This window comes from Pan paniscus, chromosome 1 (genome assembly GCF_029289425.2).
Source record: "Pan paniscus chromosome 1, NHGRI_mPanPan1-v2.0_pri, whole genome shotgun sequence".
Taxonomy (NCBI): Eukaryota; Metazoa; Chordata; class Mammalia; order Primates; family Hominidae; genus Pan; species Pan paniscus.
In genome coordinates this window covers 45,061,027-45,088,751 of record NC_073249.2, presented here as the reverse complement: position 1 = coordinate 45,088,751, position 27,725 = coordinate 45,061,027, and the positions used below count along the sequence as shown (strand labels likewise).

Genomic DNA, 27,725 nt, shown 5'->3' with positions numbered 1-27,725 from the left:
ACCCAGGCCGCCCCGCCTGATTGGAGCACACTTGCAACCTGAGGCGCTTGGCTCTGGCACGATGCCCAATTGGATGAGCCCACATTATGAAATATTTGCCTGGCGGGCCAATAGAGGAACTGGGATCTGGGGGAGGGATGATATTGTTATTTATTCCTGGAGGAAGGAGAGCAGACAAAGATAGTCACAGCATCCCTAGCCCTGGGATGGGAAGCAGTGGGAAGGTGGTCTTCAGATCCATGGAACTGCCTCTAACTGCTCTGTCCAGGTAGAGTGAACTAATTCTTGAAGCTTTCTAAGCAATTTGAGCCTGGCTGTTCAGCTAGAGGGTTTGTTTTTATTTTTATTTTTTTACCTTAATGTCTCTCTGCGCCACTCAGAAGTTTGGAGAGCAGCACTAGGAATTGTAATAGAGATTAAGAGGAGAAACACATTGTCGGTCAAGGAACTGCTTCTATCTGCATAAACTATGCAACCACAGTTATTGTTTATAGTTCAAAGTTGCAGAAATTATTTTAGTGTCTTTGGAGGATACAGACGAAAGGTGAGCAAGAACAAGAAGAGATAAATTCCCTCTTTATCCTTTAAAAATAGGCAACTGATTTGGGGGAAATCAAAAAGTATCTACAAGTAGGACACATGCAAATCTATGCAGATGTGTGCAAATGAGCAGCGCCGGGCTTGTGAGAGTAAGTCCTTGCCAGGATTTTCCTCATTTGAGGAAGAAATTAGGTAGTCTCTAAACCCCATATCAGAGCATCTCACTAGAGCATAAGGAACTCAATAAGCCTATATTTATTGAGCATTTACTCCATATGAAACAGAGTGCCTTTAAGTCCAGCCCAGTAGGATTTTTCTTTTTTACCATGATCATAAATGGGATATACAGAGAATACAAGTTCCCTCTCCCTACACACCCACAATTAATAGCCCCTTCTCCTTTCAGGCCCCAGAGGAGTGATTTGGCTACTCCTCCTCTTGCCAGCCCAGATTTAGTAGCTGGCACCTCCTCCTTATCACCCCCGGTTCCTGTTTGCCTATCAGTAGCCCAGCCACTGTGGCTCAGGACCCTGCTTTAAACCTGCCAGGGGGCCTTATCTTATCTCCTGGGCTGCCTTCCTAGCAGCCCACGGGGTGGCTGGCTGGCCAGGTTCCTTAAAGGGGCTGCACTGCATTCCCACTTGCTCCATTCACCCTCAAGAGTACCCCAGAGATCTGGAGGTGTTCTACTTGTGTAGGGTCAGAATTTACTATACCACCCTTCCTTCCCATCCTTTACAGTCACAGCTACTGTAGGGCTGCTACTGAAATGATCTATGACTTAGAACAGAAAGATGCTCATGCTTTTAGAGCCATTGTAAATGTTTATCATGTCATGCAAATGCCCTGCCCCTTGATATTTTCAGGTTCCTGCTCTTTTAAATTCAATTTTCAAAGCAAGGGAGGAGAGGCTCAGGATACAAAGTCTATATAGAAAAATCAGTTGTATTTCTATATACTGGCAACAAACAATGAAAAAAGGAAATTTTAAAACACCATTTATAATAGCATAAAATTAAGGGATACATTTGACAAGGGATGTGCAAGACCTATACACTGAAAACTATAAAACATTGCTGAAAGAAGTGAAATAAAATCCAAATAAAAGGAGAAAAATACTGTTTTCATGGATCAGGAGACTCAATATTGTTAAATTGTCAACTCTCCCCATATTTTTCTATGGATACAACACAGTCCCAACCAAAACCCTAGCAGATCTTTGTAAAGTTGACAAGCTGATTCTAACATTCACATGGAAATTCAAAGGATCCAGAATACCCAAAATCTTTGAAGAAGAATAGGTTTGGAGGATTTATACTACCTGACTTCAAGACTTATTATAAAGCTACAGTTATCAAGACAATGTAGTGTTGGCATAAAGACACATATATAGATAAATGGAACAGAGTAGAGAGTTCAGAAATAAATCCACACATTTTGGTCAATTGGTTTTTGACAAAGGTATAAAGTCAATGCAAAGGAGAATGACAGGCTTTTCAATACATGGTGCTGTAAAACACATGAAAACAAACAAACGAACAACCTTGACCCTATCATTAAAAAATTAACTCAAAACGGACCATAGACATAAATGAAAGAGCTAAAACTACAATGTTTCTAGAAGAAAACATAGGAGAAAATCTTAGTGACTTTGCATTTGGCAAAGAAGTCTTTAAAATGACAAAAAACGCACCATCAAGAAAAATCAATAAATTGAAATTTGTCAGAATTTAAGTTTGCTCTTCAAAAGACACTATTACAGGCCAGGCGCAGTGGCTCATGCCTGTAATCCCAGCACTTTCGGGTGCCAAGGTGGGGAGATCACTTGAGGTCAGGAGTTCGAGACCAGCCTGGCCAACATGGTGAAATCCCGTCACTACTAACAATACAAAAATTAGCCAGGCATGGTGGCGTGCACCTGTAATCCCAGCTACTCAGGAGGCTGAGTCAGAGAATCACTTGAACCCAGGAGGGGGAGGTTGCAGTGAGCCAAGATTGCATCACTGCATAGCAGTGTGGGTGACAGAGTGAGACCCTGTCTCAAAAAAAAAAAAAAAGACATTGTTACGAAAATGAAAAAGTAAGCCATAAACAGAAAATATTTGCAAACTATATAACGCACATAGGCTTTTATCTAGAACCTATGAAGAACTCTCACAACTTAGTATTAAGATAGCAAACAACACCAAAGTTATACACATGTCAAATAAGGTACATGAAAAGAAAACATCATTAGCCATTAGAGAAATGCAAATTGAAACTACTATGAGCTATCTCTACCCACACCCACTAGAATAGCTAAAATTAAAAGACTAACCATACCAAGTGCTGGCAAAAATGTAGAGGAACTGGAATGCTCATATACTGCTGGTGAGAATATAAATGGTACATCCTGCTTTAGAAAACAGTTTCCCAGTTTCTTAAAGAGTTTAAACATCCATGCACCATACAACCCATTGACTTCACTCCTAGGCATTTACCCAAAAAAAAGGAAAGCATATGTCCACACAACAACTTGTAGACAGATGTTCACAGCAGCTTTATTTGTGACAGCCCCAAACTACAAACAACTCAAATGTCCATGAAAACCTGGGTACAACGTATGTGTTACATGCATACAACAGAGTACTACTCAGCAATAAAAAGAAATGAATTATTGAAATATGCAGCATAATGGATGAATCTTAAAATATTTATATGGAATAAAAGGAGCCAGGCTTTCTTGAAATAAAAGTATATACTTTATGATTCCATTATATAAAATTCTTAAAAATGCAAACTAATCTATAGTGACAGAAAGCAGACGGGTGGTTGCCTGGGGCCAGGGTGGAGGGAGGGATTACAAAGAGGCAGGAAGAAACTGGGGAGTGATGGATATATGTTAATTATCTCAATTGTGTTTATGGTTTCACAAAATGCACCTAATTTTACCCTTTAAATATATACAATTTATCATATACCTCAATAAATCTATAAAAAAGAAAAGCCTTCAATTGAGACATTAAAACAACGACTGCTATTATTGGGCACACCCATTCTGTTTCACATGGTGATGGAATGAGGGTGGGAATGGGTATGGTTTCCTACTGACCTGCTTTAGTCTGACAGAAATGCTGGTTACAGGCAGAGATGAACATGTGTCCTGAATCCGCCTTTACTATTCTCATGGATTTAGATCAAATAATGTAGCAGACCTGAATACGGTCTTAATCAAAATAAAGGATTATTTGTTCTATGACAGAAGGGAAAATATCAAATAAAATCCTTTACGGTTCACAAAGCACTGTCATCATTATCTCATTTGGTTCTTTTATGGTCTTATGAGGTGGGCAGAAAAGTGTTAGTACCACCCTCATTTTACAAAACAAAATCCCTGAAGCTGGAAGTGTTGGCTGAGATAACCCACCTCATATACCTGAGGCAAGGCTAACCTCGGGATCTGTTAACCTCAGTCCGAAGCTCTTTCCTCAGGGCCACAAGGAGCTGCCCCGACCTGGCTGATGCCCACCTATGTCCCTCACCCAGGCACTATGTCCCTCACCCTGACTGATACCCACCTGTGTCCCTCACCCTGGCTGACGCCCACCTATGTCCCTCACCCTGGCTGAAGACCACCTGTGTCCCTCGCCCTGGCTGATGCCCCCCATTTCCCTCGCCCTGGCTGACGCCTACCTGTGTCTCTTGCCCTGGCTTGGTCTTTGCGGTGCTCACCCAGCACTGGGTGGATGCTCCTGGAGCATGCCAGTGGCAGCACCTGAGAGGCTCCTGGGATGGATGGAAACAGGGTCAGGACAGGTCAACTAAGGGGAGCACTGCAAGACAGGGAAGACTGATAGAAATGAGGGATGCAAAGTCTAATTAGATCACACATTTGATGTGAAGAGGGGGAATAAAAAACAACCAAACGCCACTCCCAAGGCGGAAGTCTGGAGGTTGTGGAAGCAGCTGGAAGCTGTTAGAGAGCTCCCGGCCAGACACACGGCTGTGTTCCAGGCCTCTGTACCCCTCCCCTCCCGCCTCTTCTCTCTGTCCCCTAACCTTCCTCCTCCTGGCATGGAGCCTCACCTCTCTCCCCCAACTTGTTCTGAGGGTGGGATGACTGGGAGAGGGAGCAAGCCCACCCTGTGGGAGTGGGGGAGGGAGCACAAAGTTTAAGGGGCATCCAAAAACTCAGTAATCAGACTTTTTTTTTTTCTTTGAGATGGAGTCTTGCTCTGTCACCCAGGCTGCAGTGCAGTGGCGCGATCTCGGCTCATTGCAACCTCTGCCTCCCAAGTTCAAGTGATTATCCTGCCTCAGCCTCCCAAGTAGCTGGGACTACAGGCATGTGCCACCACACCCAGTTAATTTTTGTATTTTCAGTAGAGATACGGTTTCACCATGCTGGCCAGGCTGATCTCGAACTCCTGGCCTCAGGTGATCCGCCCGCCTTGGCCTCCCAAAGTGCTGGGATTACAAGCATGAGCCACTGCACCCGGCCAATCAAGACTTATTTTAATGCAATATTTTTGAAATAAAAATTAACATTAAAAACCCATGATGAATGAAATACCAACATTTCAAATAAAGACAGGACCAGTATCACTGGAATTTCCCTTTTGCCTCAGCCTCCAAGTTGGCTTAAAGTGGCACTGTTTTAGATCCTGTCTTTATTTCGAATGTTACTATTTTGTTCTTCATGAAATGTTTGCATTGATTTTGATTTTAAAATTATTGCATTGAAATGTTATTTATCTTGACTACCGAGTTTTTTGGCACCCATTTTGCAAAATGTAAGACATTTTGTACCTAAGGGGAGTGTATTAATCGTCTTACTCTAGTCAGCCCTGCTCAGGGATGAGGAAAGACGGGACAAGGCTCAGGAAGTCCCAGAGAGGATCCTGTGCTCTTTAAGAAAACTTCAATACATGAACATGGAGAAAGACTGAGGGACTTTCCAGACTGAGAGGAAAGAGACATGATCCTGAATTGGATTCTAATGACATTATTAGGACAACTGGTGAAATTTCAATATGGACTGTATATTAGATAATAGAATTGTATCGATGTTATTAAGTTTCCTGAGTCTGTTAATTGTACTGTGGTTATGCAAGAGAATGTCCTTGTTTTTAAAAGGAAAAAGAGAAGATGAAGAAAGAGTGGCCAGAGCGTGACAGCTGTTTGACAGCTGCATTAAGCCAAACACCCTTCTCTCTCTCCAGCCTGTCTCTCCTCCAATTCCAGGCCATCCCAGGAGGATACAGAGGAAGTGGTGATGGCAGAAAATCTTGTCCAGAAGATAGGGTACTGGAGGGCTGGTTGGACATTTCTTCTTGAAATAAGAATTAACCTTGAATTCCCAAATTACATTTCACCCTCCCAGGAAAACTTGACAACTAGCACAGAAAGAAGAAGGAAATTAACACCTATCCAAGTCATGATGCTAGCGAATTCTCTGCTTAACCCCCAGAGATAGGTATTGCTGTCCTGCTGTTGCAGAGGAAGAACCTGAGAGGTCAGGTTATTAGCCCAAGGCTACACAGTTAGGAAGTGAGAGAACTGGGATTAGAGCCCAGGACACAGCCCAAAGCCAGCTTTCTTCCCACTTTATGTTAGTTGTGCAACTTGAAATTCCCTTCTCATGCATCATCCTACCAGCTAATCCTTTCGTTTATTTTTATTGAGTTGAATCCGCATTAGCCTTGAGATTTTTGGCTCTGGAGTCAGACTGCCCCAGTTCCAATCCCGGCTCCACCAGTTACTACCTAAGGGACTCTGGGTGAGAAACTTAACCTCTCTGTGCTTTCATTCCCCCATCTGTGAAAAGGGGATAATATACGGACCTTCTTCATGGGTTCGTCACAGGAGTAAATAAGATTATACCCACAAAAAATTTATGAAAGGTTCTGGCACTTAGTAAATGTTCAATAAATGCCAATAATCATTATTATCTGTCTGCATCTGCCTTGGACTATTTATCCTTAGGAGACAGTGGCTCAATTTTGACTATAAAACCCCTCACCACTTTGACACCTACAGATGGATGCTTAATCATTTGTTCCTAAAGAAGTTATCCATCAAGATAGTACCCTCTCCCCTGTACTTAGGAGCCAGAACAATTAACACCTGAGAATCTCAAAAGTGAGGGAGGTCTGTTCCTAGTGTAATTTGAACTGGGAGGTGGGCTTTTGTGTGTGTGTCATGGTTGAAAGCAGTCCATTCTAAGGGTCAACATTACTGGACAGAAATAATTGACTAAGAAGACCCAGTTCTAGGCCAGGCGCATTGGCTCATGCCTATAATCCCAGCACTTTGGGAGGCCAAGGTGGGTGGATTACCTGAGGTCTGGAGTTCAAGTACAGCCTGGCCAACATAATGAAACCCTGTTTCTACTAAAAATACAAAAAGTAACCAGGTGTGGTGGCACACGCCTGTAGTCCCAGCTACTCGGGAGGCTGAGGCAAGAGGATCGCTTGAATCCGGGAGGCGGAGGTTGCAGTGAGCTGAGGTCATGCTATTGCACTCTAGCCTGGGTGACAGAGGGAGATGCCATCTCAAAAAAAAACAAACAACAAAAAAAAAAATTCTAGTGCTTATGCTGCTATCCAGCTGCATAAGGTGTGTAGCAAGTCCTTGTTCTCTTGGGGCCCACTGGACCTGAGAAAGGGAATCTCATTGCCCCTAGAGCAAATTGTAGGACAAAAGAGCTGCTCATCCTGAGCACCTTCAGTTCTTCAGGGAAGCGCTCCTTCCAAAGGCTGCCTGCTCATCTGAAACCCTCACCCCATTTTAGAGGCTTAGATTCAGCTGGGGAGGACCCACAGCCCGAGAAGGAAAACAAACCAACAGATTATGCTTCTAGGTGGCCACAGCAGGCCAAGCCAAGGGCAGGGTGGCCAAAGGTCAAGCAGCAGTCAGACTGAGCCAACACGAGCCTCCTGTGACAAAGCCAGAGCCAGAGCAGGGCAATTTTCTAACTATAAACGGAAACTCAAGAAGCTCCAAACCGCACACACGCACGTGGGAAGATGAGGGTAAGGCACAGAAGCTACGGGGTGCACGCGCACAGAGGAAGGGGCTTCATGACGTGCAGGCAGGGGACCAAGGAAGGGCATATGTGTCAGTGTCGTGGATGCAGCAACAGATCTGGGTTTCTGGGGGCCTGGAGCTTATACAATTTGTGGTGGGAGGGGCGTGGTCCTCATTAAGGAAAAAACTATAGGTACAAAAGTGTGTTAGATATGGCCTTGGAAGGGGCCAGTGCAAGTGCATCCTCCTCCCCACGTGGATTTCTGAACACTGGTGCACACTCACATGCGTGTGTTTCGTGGCCTCCTGGTTCCCGTCTCAGCACTATTTCTCTTTCCTCTCACACAGTGCTTTGCCTGATTTTTTTTAATGGTAGAGAGCATGAATTAAAGCCCCCACATCTTGGAATTCAATTCCTCTCCAACACATGTGATGGGCATTTAGATTTTGCATGCCTTCCCCTACCCTCCTCCAATGCCCTGCACCATCATCACTACCTACCAGGGCAGAGTCCCTCCCCACTCCCCTACTCGCTTTGCTGTGGGTAGCCCCACCTTCCCCAAAGGGCATTGCAGCGGCCCTCTAAGCTGCCAGAAGGGTGAAACCACAGCTCCCCCCAGCTGCCTGGCCCCTTGCATTCCAGCCCTGCGCCCAGAGTTTGACCTTCTCTGTGGCTGGCTGCAGACGTGCTCTGTGTTACAGAAATAGTCCAGCTCCTGAGCCCCTCCAGGCCTCCCTCTGCTTCACTCAGAGACACCCCCACCTCACTGGCTCCAAAAGAGTCAGGCAGGATCAGAGAGAAGTGCTCCGTTCTCCAGCCTCCTCCCACACACTACTCAGAGCAGAGAGTGGGGCCTGCCTGTTCCCCTCCTTCTCCTTCCAGCCTCAGTACTCTGTGTCTGCAGAGAGCGTGGACGGAAATGAGAGGTTTGAGGCATCACAGAGTGAAAGGGAGCAGAAAGAAAAAGCCTGCAGCACCATGGAAAGCTTATGCAATTTGACCTGAAGAAAGGAGGTCAGATTTAGGAAAATGGCTATTACCACCATAACCAGAGAGCCACCGTACCCATCCCTGCAGATTTCTTTTTTTAAACTACCAGCTCCATGGAGAGAGAAAGGAAAAGAATTTAGTGACAACAGTAGAGATAAAATCCGAATCAGATGGAGAAAGTCACTAACTAACATATCCTTCTTCCTAGAAAGAAAAATCTCCTGGCTCTAACATTTGTCTTTGATGTGACATTTAACTCCTAAACACTACCTTCTGGTAGGAAAATACATGGATACATGGAGTGTCTAAATGTAAATTTCTCTTGTTGGAAAGTCTCAAGACAAAGACTAATCCTCGTCCCCCTTTAAGTTTTCTCTTTCCAACAAGAAATTCTACTGGGTGTAAGGCACTGGGCCTTAGCACATGGCTACAAAGGACAAGGTCGCTGTCCTGGGGGAGTTGATATCAGGCGGTCTTTTCTCCTGTTCACCTGGGGTAGAACTGTTTGGTTCCCCAGTTGGTCAGAGAGAAAAGGAAGGATGGCTGGGAAGTCACAATGCCTGGATTAGAATCCTGACTCTACTCCATACTAGCAATGGGACTTTGGACAAGTTATTCAATCTCTCTATGCCTCAGTTTCCTCATCGGCAACAGGGGGGGTGGGTAACAGTTTCTACTTCATAGGATTTATTGTGAGGATTAAGTGACTTAATTCACATAAAATGCTTAAAACGATGCCTGTTACGCGTTCGTGGTTATCATTGTCTCAACCCCCCAGCTTGTGGAACCACCAGAAACATCGGAACTGAAATTCAGTCCCCTCTACATTGCTAACTATGAGCTGTTTCTTATCAGAGATCCAAAAGGATTTAGGGTTCTTTGCAGGTTTTGGTTGCGCAACCTCCACAAGGTCCATCAATGTGAGTGATAGAGGGAAGACGGCATCTTGGTCTAGGACCCCTTTGCTGTCCTCCCCCTACTCCTCATATCTCTCCCCATTGACTTGCCTGAACCTCCACACCTTTCTCATGGTTCACAGTTGGCTCTGGTCCCATGGAGCCAGTAGTTGGAAAAGAAGAATCTAGAGGAGTGCTCTTGGGCATTTCCACAAGTAGTCAGACATGTGTCTCTTCTCCTCAGGGGTTCACTTCAATGAAGAGCAGCAGCCAGTCAAAAATGCTTCCAAATCCCATAGAGCCTGGCCCAAGCCCTTGTCTTCTCATGCAAAAATAGTTTCATATTCACTAATTCAATCCTAACCTAAGCAAGATGGTGGGCCTGAGTCTTCCTTGTGAGCCCCAGATGGAATGAGGGACAATGGATGGATTCAGTTACATCATGAAAGACTGAATTTAGAAACAATGAGCTTTCCAACAGTGAGACTTTTCAATGTTGACTCCCTAGTGTCAAATGGAACAATCAAATCATTTATGAAAGACTTTACTAAAAGGATAGAGTGGTACCTGAGGAGGGGTCGGGGACTGAAAAGGTCCAGGTTCCGGGTCTTTTCTGCACATGGAGAATGGCAATGACACACAGCCATGCCCCAGGTTCCGTCAGTCAGACTACCCTGCTCCTTGCTAGGCCTTGCCTGTCCTCATGCCAGGCAGGAGAAGAGCCAAGCGAGAGGAGTTGGGGTGTGTAAACTCTCTAGGCCAGACTCCCCTAGGCTTGGAGGTCCAAGAAGGGCTAATGTGCAACAGAAAGTACTAACCCGTTTCTAGAAACTGGCCCCATCCCTAGATCCATGGTTAAGGAAATAACCATGTGCCTAAACCCTACCCACTCTTGTGGTTACATGGGGTAGCCACCTGATCTCAGCTCAGCCAAAATCCCTCCCCAGGGATGGGAACAGAGATGGAGAGAAAAAAGAGGCCAGCCCTTCTCCAGGCAACTCTATTGGTGATGTGCACAGGAAGGAGCTGCTTTTCCATCTTTTCTTTCCTATAGACTGACCAGGAAGCTGAAAGTCCTCTCTGCAATGAGAGAAGTGAATGAGCCAGCACACAGAGAGGGGCAAAGACCATATCTGTGGCATTCAGCTTCTTGCTTCTAGTCCGTTCTTGTGATCCAGCCATTTCTTTGACCTTGAGTTCTGAGAGACACCCCAGCTCCCTTATAATTAAATCCCCTCTGGGGCTTCAGCTGCTTTGAGTAGTCAGTAACTTGTACCCAGAAGTCACAAATTAATCCCAGAGGAAGGGACAAGATAATTTCCAGAGGACCCAAAGTCTCCATCTAGACTTTGCACACATGGTTGGTATGAGGAAGAAAAGGAAAGCAAACAGGAGGAAGAAGGGAAAGCACTGGGAATTTTGTCTAAAGACAGCAGAAAAGGGTGCTGGGAGGCTGTCACCAGCCTAGACACCAGGCCATCTGAGAGGACAGGAAGAAAGAGGAGGGTCAGAGAAAGCAGGTGAGCTTCTTACTGCCCAGTGCAGAAGAGCTCTTGGGATGTTTAAGAGGGAGCTGGCAACAGAAGTGGGGTGTGTCATATAGGTGAGCTAAGGTCCATAGGGAAGGTGGCAGGGGAGGACTGCTGACCGAAGGACTCAGGGAGCTCTGAGCTGGCAGCCAGCAAGCTGACACAGCTTTGAGACATTTTCCCAGAGGACAGCCATTATTGAGGGGAGAAAACATCTTGCATTCTTTCTCCTGCACTTTCCAAAGCAACGTGGGTCTTCTACTGTCTTAGGGCCTCACAGTTCTCTCAGGCTAAGAGGTTTAACCTGCCCCCTCATGTCTTCTTTAGAAAGGCCTACTTCCCTGGCACCAATTCCATGAGCTAATGTCCCCTTTAAGAATATTTTTTGCCCCATCTGTTCTCTAGTTGGCTGGAGCAGATGTTCTTTGTTCCTGTGGAAACTAACCTACCACCCTTCCTAATGGGTGTCTTCCTAGTGAAGCACAGGCCACTCCCCTGCCAGAGCAGCAGGCCCTTCTACTGCTTGGAGTTCACTGATGGCAGGCTCCTCACCACAGAGGAACACCATGGACACATGTGCCTGAATATTAAGAGTCCAGATCTTGCCTGACCTAGAGATGACCCAGAAATGGCAGCCGCCATCTGACAGTACTTAGAAGATAGAAGAGGGAGGTTATCTATGCCATTGCCCAGACAACAAACCAGGGTCCATCTTTCCAATGATGTGTTAAAAGCAGGGTGCATCTTCAGCAGATTGAATTAGTGCTTCCTTTGACTGTTTTTTCATATCACTAATGAAGACCAGAGAGACTCCCTAATTGAATTCTCCCTATTTCAAGCTGCTCATCACTCTCAAGCTTACCCAGGGCTCATGATCCTTGAGGACAATACTTCTCTCAAGACAGGTCCCCACTCAAGGGAACACTTCTCCAGCCAGGCAATGCGTGGGGAAGCAGGAAGCACTGTGCATTTCACTGGCTCTGTATGGGGGTTTCTTCCACTGCAGATGATGCATCTCTCACTAAATCCAACTTGACCCCATTTGTTCTTGGCTCTCACAGCCCCAACAAAGCCAGCTGGATTCTTCTTGTAAGCCACAAAGTTGACTGAAATTTAGCTTCCTCTCTTCTGAGCCATTAGCCTACTGGGATCCCAGAAGTCAATGTATACATAAGAACAAGCCAATAAATGATCCCTATCAGATGTCCAGAAAGTACCCCCCTAATCAGAGAAGATGTCAAAGTCAGAGCTCCCCGTGCCCACCCTTGAGTTGTCTTCATTCATTCTAAAGAGGTATTACCTTGGAGGAAAAGCCTAGCTCTGCAGGCAGACAGACCTGGATTGGAATGACAGCTCAGCCCACTTATCAGCTGAATGTCAATGGACAAGTTATTGATCCTCTCTAAACCCTAGCTTTCTCATCTGTAAAATGGGAAGACCAATTCCTACCTTATAAGACTATATGAGGCAATACAGAGCCGCAATGCTTTCATAGCATTCCAAAACCTACAAATGTCTGAACTGAAAGTTTTGTCCTAACTGACAGCAAAACTCAACCTGACTTGAGCATATTTAGCTGCAAACTGCGACCTGAACTGGCATGAGACTCTTTACAGCCTTTATTTATCCCACTCATGTGACGCTCTCAGTCTGGCTGCAGGATATTAATATGTTTGATTATGGAGCTGCTCCAGATCCTACTGAAGGTTTTATGTAATAAACAATGTGTACCACTTTACCATTCTAAAATCCGTAGGCCCCAAAGATTTCAGATAATGAAGTATAGAGCTATACAAGCCACCTCTCTAGCTCCAGAAGACAGGAGTTTCAGCAGAGTCACCAGAGTTATTTAAGCTAAAGATGCTGACAGCGAGTCAAAGCACTTGCCTCATCACCAGTCTGGAGAGTCTCTGGGTTCCTGCAGCCTGGAGCTGGCTCCTGGGAATGCATGTTGGCATGGGACAGGGGAGAGGATTCAAAGAACAGCTCATCAGCCTACAGCAATCTGCTGCATTTCTACGCTGAATAGAGCTGGCGGAGGCAATGTGTTATTTGGTTGGACTTCAGGTATAGACATGCCCACAGAGTCCAAACACGCCACCCAAGTCCCCACCTCATTGGGCTTCCAGCCCTCTCTCCACCCTACCACCACCCCATGGCTTCATCTGTACCACTTACTCCCTAGGGCCATTCCCAGGGGATAAATGACAGAGCTGTGGGGGAAACAGAGAGAAGGGGGGCTTGAGTTTATGAGGAATTGAAGGAAGGAATTCCAATTGTGAGGGGGATGATGATGATGGGACATTAGGGTGAGAAACAAACATATCAACACACAGCCGAACAGGTTTGGCATGTTTCTCCTGATGCTGTTTCATGGCCTCAGGAGGCTTTTAAAATGGGAAACCAGCCCTGGTCAGTAACAGTGAAAAATGTTGGGCAATTCTCAGATCTCTTGGCTCTAGTCGTACATTTTAGGGACTTACTGATGATTATTATGGACTCAACCCACTCTAAGGCACAGTCGTCCAAGTGGACTTCTCAGTTCTGACCTTGGACCTGCTATCTTGAGAAGACCTAGTCCATCCTGCCACCTTCAGTCACTTTTCCAACAGGCATACGACTGTTGGGCAGTAGACCTGCAGTTCAGAAAGAGGTTGTGGATGCTTCTTTTCTTGGAGTGATAACATCTACATGAAATTCTTAGAAACGCCCTACTGTGTATCACATGGAGACCTGAGGCATGCAGAATTAAACAAAGAGGATGGTGGCAATCAAATTCAATTCCCTCATGTTACAAATGAAGAATCTGAGGCCCAGAGAGAAGGATTGAGTTTTCCAAGACCATGAAGCAAGTTAGAGACAAAGCTGGCCCTGGAGTCCAGGTATTGCTTTCCATAATCTCACCATGATAAGGAGGGGGACATCTTCAAAAGTCCGGGGACATCTTCAAAAGTCCAGGGATATCCTTGTTGACCTTGCATGTGTCATGTTGCCCAGGCTGGTCTTTGCATTCAGGAAAAGCCATGCTGCATGATTAACGCCTTCTTCCTTCTGGCTTGAACATCTCAGAAGAGATTCTAATCTCTAAGAATTTAGCTGTACTCCCTAATGCTGTGTCCCAAACTTATGCAAAGTTAAGAAAAGATCCTCCTTGGGGAAAGCCTCCTTGGGGAAAGCCACCACTGGAGGGGACCAGAGGTGGGCTAAGAAAACCACTGCCAGCCGGGTACAGTGGCTCATGCCTATAATACCAGCACTTTGGGAGGCCGAGGCGGGCAGATTACCTGAGGTCAGGAATTTGAGACCAGCCTGACCAACATGGAGAAACCCCATCTCTACTAAAAATACAAAATTATCTGAGCGTGGTGGCGCATGCCTGTAATCCCAGCTGCTTGGGAGGCTGAGGCAGGAAAATTGCTTGAACCCAGGAGGTGGAGGTTGTGGTGAGCCGATATAAAGCCATTGCACTCCAGCCTGGGGGACAAGAGCAAAACTCCATCTCAAAGAAAAAGAAAAAGAAAAAGAAAACCACTGCCTGTCACCATCATTCATCTGCCCAACCCTAGGTGGAGCCATCAGATGAAGCACGGAGGGGTCTAACCTGAAGAAGCTCCTCAAGTGGCAGCTATCTTTAATTTACACTTCTTGGATCCTTTTCTTTCTTTCCCCCCTCTGCTAGTTTGAACAGCCCCATGGTATCCATCATCAGTCACAGGTTCAGGCTTTCCTGCATCACCGTTCTTAAGGGCTATGCTGCTGGACTGACCCATCACTATCTAGAAACTGTCTGGAAAAGAAAATCTCATACACCTTGGCCTGGTCTTCCAGATCGGAGCCAATCTTCCCTTTAGTCATTTTCCCTATGCCTCTTTGCCCTGAGAAAGTTCGAGAATCTGCCACCCTCTCACCCTCTCCCCACAGTTGAACAACCTTCCTAATTTAGGAATCTTAACCACTTTCCTAGGCTAGGAGGGCTCTTATTTCAGGACATGAAAATGGGATGAAAAAATCAGAAAGTTTTCTTATATAAAGAAGTCCTGGGTATCTGCTTTTAGGAAAAGTGTCCTAGAATGAACCTCAAAAAAGAGCATCTAGTTCAAGTCCTAGGGTGGTTTCAAACTGAGTTTTTCCTAAAAGCTTTTGCTCATACAAGTCTGCACATATGTGCACACCAACCATGTGTCTCAGATTCTGGCAGCTGGGCACCTGTCTGGGGTTTCCCACATATTTGTTGTAATTCCAGGTCTGAATCCTCAAAAGGTAGAAGACTCAGACACTCTAATACCCCCAGGAGCCTCCAAATTTACAAAAGCTCCAATCTATATTATTTTGGGGTACGGGGGTGGTGGTGAGACAAGAGTCTCACTCTATTGCCCAGGCTGGAGTACAGAGGCGCAATCACGGCTAACTGCAACCTCTGCCTCCTTGGCTCAAGCGATCCTCCTGCCTTAGCCTCCTGAGTAGCTGGGACTGTAGGCGTGTGCCACCATGTCTGGTTAATTTTTGTATTTTTTTGTAGAGATGGGATTTCACCGTGTTGCCCAGGCTTGTCTTGAACTCCTGAGCTCAAGTGATCTGCCCGCCTCAGCCTCCCAAAGTGCCAGGATTACAGGTGTGAGCCACTGTGCCAGGCTTAGCCTATATTCTTGAGAGTTCAAGAAGACCCACCATTTCAAAAATTGATATCAAGATTTTTAAATGTTCTTGACTTCAACCACCCAGTTAACAACATGTTTCTCACACTATTCCCAAAATCCAATCCACAGATCTCCTTGCTCTTTTCCAAAGATAGAAGACGACCTCCCTCATTTCCAAAAGATGACTGTGGGAATAAGAATGCGCAAGTCCTAATCCCAAAGCCCTGCTATCCCTGCTATTCAGGACAAAGGGGAAGAGGAAGTGAGAGTACATTCCTTCACCAGGGGCCTGACCCTGGAGGTAGAAACCTCTCACAAAGTAAGAATGGAGAACGACTCAATATGTTTATCAGTTTATCACATTCTAAACACCCGCAGGGAAAGATGGTAGTGACAAGATCAGAATTCAAGTTTTCAGAAATCTGCCCCAAAAGTGGCCTTATCAGGGACAACCAATATAAGATTGTCAACTTTTAATTTTGCTAAATAAGGATATTTTAAAAGCCTGATTACCATCTACTCTCACCATCAGCTCTGAAAAAGGATAAGCTAGTAAATATTTCAGCACATCTCCTGCCCCTAAAAGATGTCTTCTAATACATTTTGCTTTCTGAAAAAAATTGGTAAATTTTCCCTATTTTTCTTATTTTACCTCAGACTGGTGAAAACTCTGTCACAGACCAAAACGTGGGAATCACTGGGCCAGAAGACAGCTCCATGTCCCTTTTAGCTTGAGCCTAAAAATTAAGAGAAAGATCCTACGCTTTTGGGATTCAGACCTTCTAGAAAACCTGAGTAGGGCAGGTATGGAAGGGAGGGGGAAATTAATACACATACTATTCTTTACTTATATTAAAGGCACTCTGTCAATTACAAGGCACTGAACAAACATTGGTTGTTATTTTATAAAGCAGCTGTCCAGTGAGCATCTACCACCCTACTGAAACCTCTTAAATTTCTGTGAGCCCCTGAATTTTACCATATCCTTGCCTGTTCAAATAATTCAGGGACAATAGAGAAGAAGGCAATCTACTCCAAGTCAAGAATTACCTGAGGAAAAAAAGTATGCCTCTGGTGCGTGGTAGAGAGCATCAAATTGGCAACGTAACATAGACATAGACCCAGTGATGCCATTTCAATTGCACGATGAGGGGGCCCAGAGAGGACTGGTTCCATACCAGGGAGCAGTTTTCCACTCTGCCTTCCCTATCACTGCTTCTTTCTCATTACTCTGATGCAGAAAGTATGGGGGATGAACAGGTAAAGGAAAGTGCGTGCATTGCTGGGCAGTGGGGTAGAGGGAGGTGCATGCAGTACTGCGGCACGCTGGATTAGGAGTTGGATTCTAATCCATCCCTCCTGCTGACTAACCATAGCAGCATCTTTTGGCTCCAGTTTCCTCATCTATATTGTAGTAATATTTTTCCCATCTTCCCTACAGGATTGCAGGTAAACTGAGAGACCCTTGAAGGCAGATCCAGTTCTTTTCCATCTCTCTATACTCAAAATCTAGCACACTGCTTAGGGAAGAAGAGGGATCAGTAAACACCTGCTAAATTGAGCTAGAATGGGAGTGTGGGTATGAAAGCACACTTGGTCTGAGCTGCAAAGCACTGTACAATTGAACAAAAGGAAGAAATTATGACACTCTTTTGGCCAAAATTATGCACAGCAGCATCTACCAACTACATAAAGATGCTATGAATTCTATTTGGAAGTAGGTGGTGACATAAATAAAAAAATGTTTAATGCCCATAGTTTCAAAAATAACCAGACTGTACAACCTATTAATTATATTGCCTAATAAATGGCTGTGTGATTGCCTTCTAAATTCCATTGTACTATATGATTTCTTAGGCTTAAAATGTATTCTTGTTGCACTTTGCCCATCCCGCATCACCTCTCATACATTTCTCCCACTATATTCAGAAGTCAGTAGGCAAACGGTGGTTTTCTCACCTATTCTGGATTATATCGACATTGAGAGTTGAGATCCCTTGCCTGGCTGCAGCTTTGGAATGTGTCAGAGTTTAGGACTCCCCAATCCCTCTTTTTGTTCCTTTCCATCCACCTCATATTCTTTCTCTAGCTTTCTCCACCACATTCCTCCTCCAATGTATATCTCACCACCCCAAATCTGCTTTTCAAAAACCACCTCCAGCCTCTGGCTCTGTCCCATTGAGTCTGGGCCACCCACCATTCCTGCTAGATCCTGCCTCACAGCATGTGCTGCCCACAGGACCAGTGACTGCTCAGATGGCAGCCAGGCCAGGCTGCCCACCCACCAGCCCCTGTACAAGGCAGTTCTCTGATCTCTGCTCCTTGCCACCAAGAAACACCACACAAACCCTAGGAAGACGGGGCCACATTCAGCCAGCCTTACCCACCATCCACCAATCACCTGTCTCGCCCAAATTTCTGCTTTCAGGCAAAATGCCAATTCCTCCTCCCCCTCTTCCAAGGCTTTGGCCTCCATCCTGCCCAATTCTGAGGCACTGAGAAGAAAGTGCTCCTGCCACTTGCCCCTCATAGCTTTGATCCCTTGGGTTGGTTCAAGCTAATTTCACATGGAGACCATGCTGGAATGCATAAGGATCTCACCTTCCCAACAGACAGCTTTACAGGTAGATTTATAAGAAATGTTCCAGGACATAAAGATAACAACAGTAGATAGATACCGGGGACTCCAAAATGGGGGAGAAACCTATTGGGTACTATATTCACTATTTGGGTGACTGGTTCAACAGAAGCCCAAACCTCAGCATTATGCAATATATCCACGTAATGAACCTGTACATGTACACCATTCCCCACCATCTAAAATTAAAAAAACAAGTGTTCTAAGCACCTACAAAATCCAGGGCTTACCCTAGGGGCATCAGTCCTCTGGATACACATGGGTTGTACTTATGTCTCTAAATTCCCTCTGCAGCCCCCTACCCCCGAGGGAGAAAATAGTCACCTTCTAGAAATTAGACATTTTCTTTAACTTTTTAATGAGAGACCCCGAGGAAGATGAACATTTATGCAATATTCTTATTTGCTAGGAGAGAAAGAAGGGATAAATGAAAAGAAGAAGAGGTAAAAGAAAGAGGAAGAACAGGTAAAAGATTTGCTTCCCAACTATTAACAGAAGTACCTGCACCACACACACACTCACACACATTCACTCTCACACACTCACACTCATTCATATGTGCCTTACTGTGAAATACTGCTCTTTGCCCAACGTGTGAGTTTTTCTCCCGGGTCCTCTCCACTGAAAGTTTGGCTGGCCCCAGTTCTTCCTAGCGGAGATCCCCAGGACCCTAGATTTTACCTTCCATGCCAGATGTCAGGACCCAGCTGGGAGACGCAGACTGCCGACTGAGAAGGAGTGAAGCAATACTTCTGATCGGAGAAAACTGCCAAGGGTGGCGGATGCACTGCCCATGAGAAGGAAGGAGACAGGGAGAGAGCCCGGGATTCCAGAATTCCCCCAGCCTTCCAGGAAGACTCTGGTGTCAGCTCTCTCCTTGCTCCAGCGCTAACTGAAAACCTAAGGAACGTCTCCCAATAAAGCTGGCTCTGAAATCTGAAACTGCAGGTTGGCCAAGTCCTATATAAACACACTCACACCCCCAGTTCCTCGGGTCTGATGGCTTACCCGCCCTCGCATTCCCCTCACTCCCTACCCGCCTGCTCCTTGGAAACATCAGACAGCCCTCTAGCTGCAGCAACTCCTGAAACCCTAAGCTGAGCTAGCCCAGCGGAGCTGAGCCCAGAGGTGCAGGCACTGGGAGAGAGCCCTGCCAGGTGCTCTCCACTGTCTCTCCCAGCCCCAACCCCTCCAGCAGTTCAAGTCCAGGTGCTTAAGTGGCACTCAGGATCGAGGCAATAAGGGCAACAGGCAAGTCTCCAGCTTAAGAGCAGAGATTTTGAGACTATTCCTCCATATTAGGGAATATTCTCCTAAGGATCCGATTCTAGATAACTGGGTCTGACATATATAAATGGCTAAATTTGTCTTCCTCACCTCTCCCAATTTTCTGCATATCCTTCTTATGGAGCTCCCCTTTCTTTTGTGTTTCCACCCATAATAGAATTAGGCCAGGTGAGACTAGGAAGGGACTGTAGCAATTGTAACAAATGCCTCATTTTGCAGATGAGAGAGCTGAGGCCAGGATGATGACATGGCTTGGCAAAGCCAGGGAGTGACTCCCAGCCCGATTGGGCATCTTGGATGGTAGAAGGAAAATAAGAGGCTTACAAGTCAGATGGGCCGGGCAGTGGCTCATGCCTATAATCTCAACACTTTAGGAGGATTGCTTGAGGCCAGGGGTTCCAGGCTGCAGTGAGCTATGATCCTATGATCATGCCATTGCACTCCAACCTGGGTGACAGAGCGAGACCCTGTCAATCAATCAATCAATGTCAGTTGGAACCATGCTTTAATACAACTAGATACTCACTTGGATCACTGATTGCAAGAAAAAAAAATCACTTAACCTCTCTGAGCTTCAGTTTCCTCATCTGTAAAATGAGGCTAAGGATCCCACCTGAGTCACAGTAAATAAGGTAACATGTATACATGGGCACATGGTAGGCACTCAGTAAATGCCCATTGCTCTTCCCACTCTGCTCACCACTCCACATTACCTCCAGTCGCCAGCTGATTCAAGAAGGTAATTCTTTTTCTTTTTCTTTTTCTTTCTTTTTTTTTTTTTTTGAGACAGAGTCTGGCTGTTGCCCAGGCTGGAGTGCAGTGGCACAATCTTGGCTCACTGCAAGCTCCGCCTCCCGGGTTCACGCCATTCTCCTCCCTCAGCCTCCCGAGTAGCTGGGACTACAGGCACCCACCATCACGCCCGGCTAATTTTTTTGTATTTTTAGTAGAGACGGGGTTGCACTGTGTTAGCCAGGATGGTCTCGATCTCCTGACCTCATGATCCGCCCACCTTGGCCTCCCAAAGTGCTGGGATTACAGGCGTGAGCCACCACGCCCGGCCTCAAGAAGGTAATTCTAAATTGCCTGTAGTATTTACTGTTCCTCCAGTGGCTGGTTTCATGTTTCTCATTCATTGTCTTTCTGTCACTCTATTAACATCCATAGTTTACTTTGTACAGTGCTCAGCATGTAATGCTTCATTTCTGTTAAGGGAAATATTTGACGTGCAGGCTGAGGTCATAGACAGATTCACACTGAAGACTCCCTGCAGGTCTCCCTCGCATCTCAACCTCCAGGCTCCAAGCTTCAGTCCCATGAGCCCAACCACCTACTGAGCATTTTCCTGAGGGTAACCAGACTGAACCTTAAACTCAGCATGCTACAATCAAATTAAGATTGACCACCCACTGACTAATATATCATTGTACAATCACACGCCGCATAAGGTCGTTCTGGTCAATGATGGACCACATATACAAAAGTGTTCCCATAGGATTATAACACTGCATTTTTCCTGTACTTTTTCTATATTTAGGTACACACATACCACTGTGTTATAGCTGCCTACAGTATTCCGTACAGTAGCATGCGGTACAGGTTTAAGCAATAGGCTACACCATAAAGCCTACGTGTGTAGTAGGCTATACCACCTGGGCTTGTGTACGTACACTGTCATGTTCGCATGACAACAAACTTGCCTAAAAATGCACTTCTCAGAATGTAGCCCCAAAATTAAGTAATGCATGACCATATTGAGAAGGAACTGTACAAGATACGGTAAATGAAGATAGTATCAATTTAGTATGATGCTTCTTGGACTAAGAAATAATTTATGTGAACAACTACCAATATTATTATATTTGCCTAGAGCAGGAGTCAGCAAACTTTTTATGTAAAGGGTTAGATATATATTTTTAGCTTTGTAGGCCATACAGTCCCTGTTACACTCAATGCTACCATCATAGTGCAAAAGCAGCCACTCATAAGTAAACAAATGAGCAGAAACAAAAAAGCATAGATGAATGAGTGTGGCTATGTTTCAATAAAACTCTACTTGTGGACACTAAAATTTGAATTTCATGTGTCACAAAACATCATTCTCCTTTTGATTTTTTTTTCAGCACCAAATATAAACACCATTCTTAGCTTAAGGGTCACGCAAAATTAGGTAGTGGGCTGGATGTGGCCCATGGGTCACAGTTGGCCGACCCCTAGCTTACAGCCTCTCAGGAAGGATGTAGCAGACACTGGTAACAGTGATCATCTCCAAGGAGGGGACTGGGCATAGATCAGAGATAGATCGGGAGAGAGACTTTCACTGAATACCTTTCTATATTGTTTGACTACTATGCATGCAAGTAAAAAAACAAAAATCAATTATGAATGGGCTCCCCATCTAAGTTCACTCTTACTTCTATCAATGTCAATGTTAACTCTCCTGGTTAAACAGGGTTATAACTGCCAGGTCAACTTTGACTCTTCTATTTCAGTCTCTCATCCCAACAGCAGTCAGATCTGAAATCCACTGGCCCAGTTCACCAAAGTGCCTCAGCCTACTACTGGCCATCTCTTACTCCCTCCCCTTCCCACATTCCTACTACTGTCTTTACCACTCAACTGTCATTTACATACAACCTTGACCCTCAACTGACTTTTTACGCCAAAAACGTTTTTCCAAAAGAGAGACTGAAGATTTTTAAGGATTGGACTATTTATTGCAATTCCTTGCCTTCCCTCTCAGCTCCTATACAAATGCCTTGTACGTAGTAGAGATGCAATAAATAGTTGCTTGATTGCCAATCTCTCATCCTGCTAGAAATGATTAGGAACAGCGGGCAAAGACTCATCTACAATAAAAGCTGGTTCTGAGACATGCAGCAGGGAGAGTACACAAAAGCTCAAAGACTTTGGGAAAAAAAATCATAGTAAAGGACATTTAGGGAGAGAAAAGAGGCTCTGCTTTGGAGAAGGAAGTCAGGAAGAATGCCTCCGGTGATGATGCGGGTGTGGGGAGGAACTCGCCCTAATTCCAATCTCTAGTGCATTAGCCTAGAGTTAGGGAAACCCCTTATCCTCAGCTGGGAGATTTTGGTGATCCCAGAATGAGAGCCTCCCACATTTTGGAGGGATCTCAGCATTAAGCAGTCTGCCCTCCCAGCCGGTGCAGGAAAAGGCCTCAGCAACCACTATGAAAGATGGTTATCCACAGGCCGCTTGAACTCCTGCAGAGACAGCACACTCACTACTTTGGAAGGTAGCCTGCTCCATTGTTGAAGAGTGCTGTTAGAAAGTTCTGCGAGGTGGCTCATGCCTGTAATACCAGCACTTTGGGAGGCTGAGGCAGGCAGATCACCTGAGGTCGGGAGTTTGAAACCAGCCTGACCAACATGGAGAAACCCCGTCTCTCCTAAAAATACAAAATTAGCCAGGTGTGGTGGCACATGCCTGTAATCCCAGCTACTCGGGAGGCTGAGGCAGGAGAATCACTTGAACCTGGGAGGCAGAGGTTGTGGGGAGCCGAGATCACGCCATTGTACTCCAACCTGGGCAACAAGAGCGAAACTCTGTGTCAAAAAAAAAAAAAAGTTATTCTGCTTCTACTCATTGTTTCTAGTTTCAGAACTAAGCAGATTAAGGCTTCTTGAGTGTAACAAAAAAAAACTAATGATAACTGCCAAATACAATACAGTTTTCAAATATTTCTTCCTTCCAAGATGTTCAAAGGGTTTTTAAACACATAAAATCATCAACTCTTTGGAACTGAAAGTACCTTTGCTCAAAAATGTTTATTGAATGAAATTGAATATAATTCCTTTTCCTACTTCCCAACATGAAAGCCCTAAGATTACACTCTAAAGGGAATCATTTTATTTCTTTAGAGGAGGAAACTTCACAATCACCCATGGCCATGCGGGCCCTAAAATCCTTAAACTCAGAAAATGCATCCTAAGATCTAAACTGAATCCCTCGTGCAAAAGCATTTCCTCTGGTCTCAGCCCATTTCTTACCCTTCCTACTATAGGCATTAAGTTGGTGCTACATGACAAAATGCTAATGCCTAATGCTTGAGCCAGTGCTGGATAGATGCTTTATACATATTGTCTCATTGAATTCCTACAGAAACTCTGGAGGTGGGTGGTGGTATTCCCATTTTATAGCACAGAAAACTCATGGTTAGAAGAGTTAGCTAACTTGCCCAGCATCACACAACTAGTCAGTGACACAGCCAAAATTCAGTTAGGTCTACTCAGCTTCAAAACCCAGTCTTTTCCCTACAGTCCAAGGCTTCCATGACAGTCGATCATCTCTGCCAACCTCACTCTGTCCCTGAAATGTGCAGAAATGCTTATTTCCATCATTTCCATCAGAAGCATGGGAGAGATAAACGGCACACAGAAATCCCACTGTCCCTCTCCAGATTCCACCCTCTGGGGGTGTTCAGGCCTTCCTGGGATGGAGGAAACAAGAGCAAAACCATTCAAAGCATTCCAGAAACACTCAATGGCAGAGTGACACCTTTCTGGCTCACAAGTGGCACACAGTCCTGTGCTTTCCTACAACCTGCCCTTGCTTGGGTCTGGCTCCAGGCCTTACTACAGGGCTGGGATGCTCAGGACCCCATGAAGCATGGCATTGTTTGGGCAGCACAAACACAACGTTCACCTGGGTCCTGGCACCTTTTCTCGGCAGCGCTGCTTTGGTAAGTATTTGGCTGGCTCACCCAGGAGAGGACCACAGGACCTCTTTACCCATATCCCAACAATCCCAGTTCCACAAAGATGGGCTAGAGTGTGCTGGGGACAGGCACAGAAGAATCACAGACGCCAAAATGCAGCCACTTCCCGAGTCATCAGCAGAAATCAGTTTGCCTCTAGCACACTCTCTGAGAAGCTCTGAAGCATTTGCATCAAGGCCCTTAGCCCATTTTCTTTTCTTTTCTTTTCTTTTCTTTTCTTTTCTTTTCTTTTCTTTTCTTTTCTTTTCCCTCCCTCCCTCCCTTCCTTCCTTCCTTCTTTCCTTCCTTCCTTGCATTGCCCAGGCCAGTCTTGAACTCCTGGCCTCAAGCATTCCTCCCACCTCAGCTTCTCAAAGCACAGGCCCTTAGCCCATTTTCTTTCTTTTCTTTTCTTTCCCTCCCTCTGTCCCTCCCTCACTCCCTTCCTCCCTTCCTCCCTTCCTCCCTCCCCTCCTTCCCTCCTTCCCTCCTTCCTTCCTTCCTTGCGTTGCCCAGGCCAGTCTTGAACTCCTGGCTTCAAGAGTTTCTCCCACCTTAGCTTCTCAAAGCACTGGAATTACAAGTGGGACCAACTGTGCCCAGCCCTTAGCCCATTTCCAAAGCTCAGCTCCAAATCCCAGGATGGTTCCTGACTAATCGCCCTGTTGGAGTTCACCATCTTAGTGATGCACTTCACACAATAGTCAGGCCTCCCCACACGGCTCATCTTTTCAACCTAACTTACAGGGTGCTGGAAAAACACCGGGTTGTCCTCCACTCCAGGATGCCTACCTCCAGAAACATGCACATTCCTGGGCTCATCTGGCCTCGGGGACTCCCTGAACATAGGGATGACCTCTCCATTTCTCAAGAGCACAAACCACAGTCAGGAGTTCAGAGCTCACACAAGATGTTACTATTGAAGAAAGAAGCTGACCTTGAGGCTACTGCTTCTCTTCTCAGTCCCTGGGGAGAAAATTCTCTTGTTGGCAGTCTATATTCCATATTAGCCCAAGGAAATCATATGATGCTCCACCTCCATGCCCCCATCCTCAGGTGGCTGTCTTTGAGATTTTCACCTGACATTCTGCAGCTAACCACCTTTCTATCTGTCATCTCCCTGGGAGACATGGTCATTAGCAGAGAGCACCATGTAGGTGTCTAATTAAGCAAGCAGCAGCAAATGCAGAAACCCGTTCAAGCCACCCCACAGAGCATCTCCCCGGGGATCCTCTTACAGGCAGCTCCCTCCCCCGAGCTTCCTGGAAAGGTCTCTATTGTTTGCCTAGAACACAGAAAAGTGTCCGATTCTGCCCTCCTACTTATCTGCTGGCACAGACTTCCTGGCCTCTGCACAACCCCAGGGGGTACTATTCCCATATAGTACAATGTGAACGGTGCCCTCAGAATTGTGGGACACAGCAGCACTGGTGGGTGGGAAAGTGAGGGTCCCCAGATTGGGAGGGGCAGGATCTTCTGAGGGATGTCCTCTTACCTGTCTTCCTTAGGGGTCCCAGAGCCATATCCTGCCATCCTAGCATCTTGAGATCAGGGCACAGGAAGCAAGGTACCCTCAAACAGATTGATAAGAAGATGGCAAAGACAGAGGTGGACAGCGTGAGTGGCTCAGCCACTCCCTCAACCTGTGTCTCAGAGTCCTGTTGTCTGAACTGTAGCTCACCTGTTCCTGTTTCACCCTTCAAATGGAATGTTCCACTTCCCCTGTGAGCCCGGGGAGAGAAATAAATTCCCTGTTCTAGAAAAGCTTTCTTCTTTAGAGACTGAAGTCTCTGGAATTTCATCCAATACTCCTGCAGACGACAATGGAGTGACTGGGCCAACAGCAAGTGCAGAGAAGGATCCTGGAACGACAAGACTGATCCTAACTGGCCACCACTCCCCCTGGCCTGGGGATGGTCTAACCAAGGAGACTGGAGGGGAATAGACAGACACCTGCTGCCTCTGTAGCTCCTGGCGGACCTCACTCTCAGGTGTCAGATGAGTACCCCAACCAAGCTGGGGCGAGAAATAGCAGAATCCTCCTTAACTTCTTCTCCTGTGCCCTTCCCTGAGTCAAGCTTGTCTTTCTTCTAGGCCCTTATCTCCCTGCCTCAGAGACCTTTATCCACTTCATCTCTTACCTCCACAATGGCGCAGGGGTGGTAGAGATGCTGGTTTGGATGCCCACAAGCTTTTCACGGGGACAGCATGTATGCTGGTATTGGGGAGTAGGGAATAGTACTCAGGGACGGATCCAGGTCTTCTAATTCCACAGGGGCTTCAGTGACTCCAAACCCAACCCCTAGAGGTATCAATGTAGGCCTCGGTGCCCTCATGTGATCCAGAGCTCTGCCAGCTTGGCTCGGAACGCTGGCACACACTCCTGCACCACACCAAGATATGTGGGTTCTCTCTGGCAGAAATGGGAGAATGACAGCCCTGTCCAGCTGTTTTCCAGTTCCTGTGAGACAAACTGGACTTTGATTACAGCAGGAATGGTTTAGGTTAGATAGTAAGAATCACTTGAAATGGGTGATAAGAGGACATTTAGGACTCTGTCCTTGGCCTTTAAAATTAAAGCCAATTTCCCCTCCACTGGCTATGGCTCAATACCTGTTTCATCATGTGACTCTCCTGCTCAGAAATCCTCAGTGGTTACCCCTCCCCTGCCTGCTACATAAGGGTCCACCTCCACGGTTTGGCATCCAAGGCCCACTGCGGCACGTCCCCACTCATCTTTCAAACGTCATATTCTATGGCTCCATGTGTAAGTTTTCTAGTTCAACCTGACTGAACTTTGCAACATTTCCCCGAAAGGCCTTAGGCATTCCTGCTCTGGCAGCGTCATTCCCCTTCCCTCTCCCCCAGATGCCTGTTAAATCCAAATCTCCCAGGGGAAGGCCGGTGGACACTGTGTTAGGGCTGAGCTCAAATGCCACCTCTTCCAGAAAGCTTCAGTTAAACAGCCCCAGCCCACAGAAAACCCCCTCCGCCGTGAAGTTGTAGTCATATGTTAGCCAGTCATTCCCTAGAAATGTCCTGAGCATGACAGTGCTAGAGACTGAGCAGAGATGTGGTCCCCACCTTCAAGGAAACCCTAATCTAGAGAGTGGATACAGATAAAAGCAAACCAACAAAACCATCCTCCCATGACAGGCAGCCTGGGATGAGGGCAGCGTGAGTGGGGAGCCGGGGAGATGCCCAGGGGAGGCCACAGCGTGGAGACGACAGCATGAGAGGAGGAGGCTGGGCGTTTTAGAGGGAGTCACATTAAGGAGACGGGAGATTACTGGGGTACCTGGACTAGGTCAAGGTTCGTGTTGGGAAGTAACGATAATTCTATAAACATTTACTGTGTGTTTACTATGGACACTGTGGGAATGCTTCCTATTTATGAGCTTGCTTATTCCTCATAACTAAATGAAGCTGGACGGGTATTTGGGGGCCAGACTGTGGAGTCCCACGATGCATGTAATGCAATG

At 46.0% G+C, this 27,725-nt stretch overlaps 1 protein-coding gene across 20 annotated transcripts in view; it reads right to left on the bottom strand.

The window, feature by feature from the left end:
• The window catches only part of PLEKHA6 (pleckstrin homology domain containing A6), a 157,823-nt gene that overhangs the window by 67,482 nt on the left and 62,616 nt on the right, over positions 1-27,725 (bottom strand). The window contains exon 1 of one of the 20 annotated variants that reach the window (XM_057301575.2): positions 18,921-19,171. The exons of the other annotated variants lie outside the window; for them this stretch is intronic. The gene's annotated coding sequence lies outside the window, so the exon portion shown is untranslated. Of the gene's footprint in view, positions 1-18,920; positions 19,172-27,725 lie in introns of those variants that run through there. 20 annotated transcript variants of the gene reach the window in all.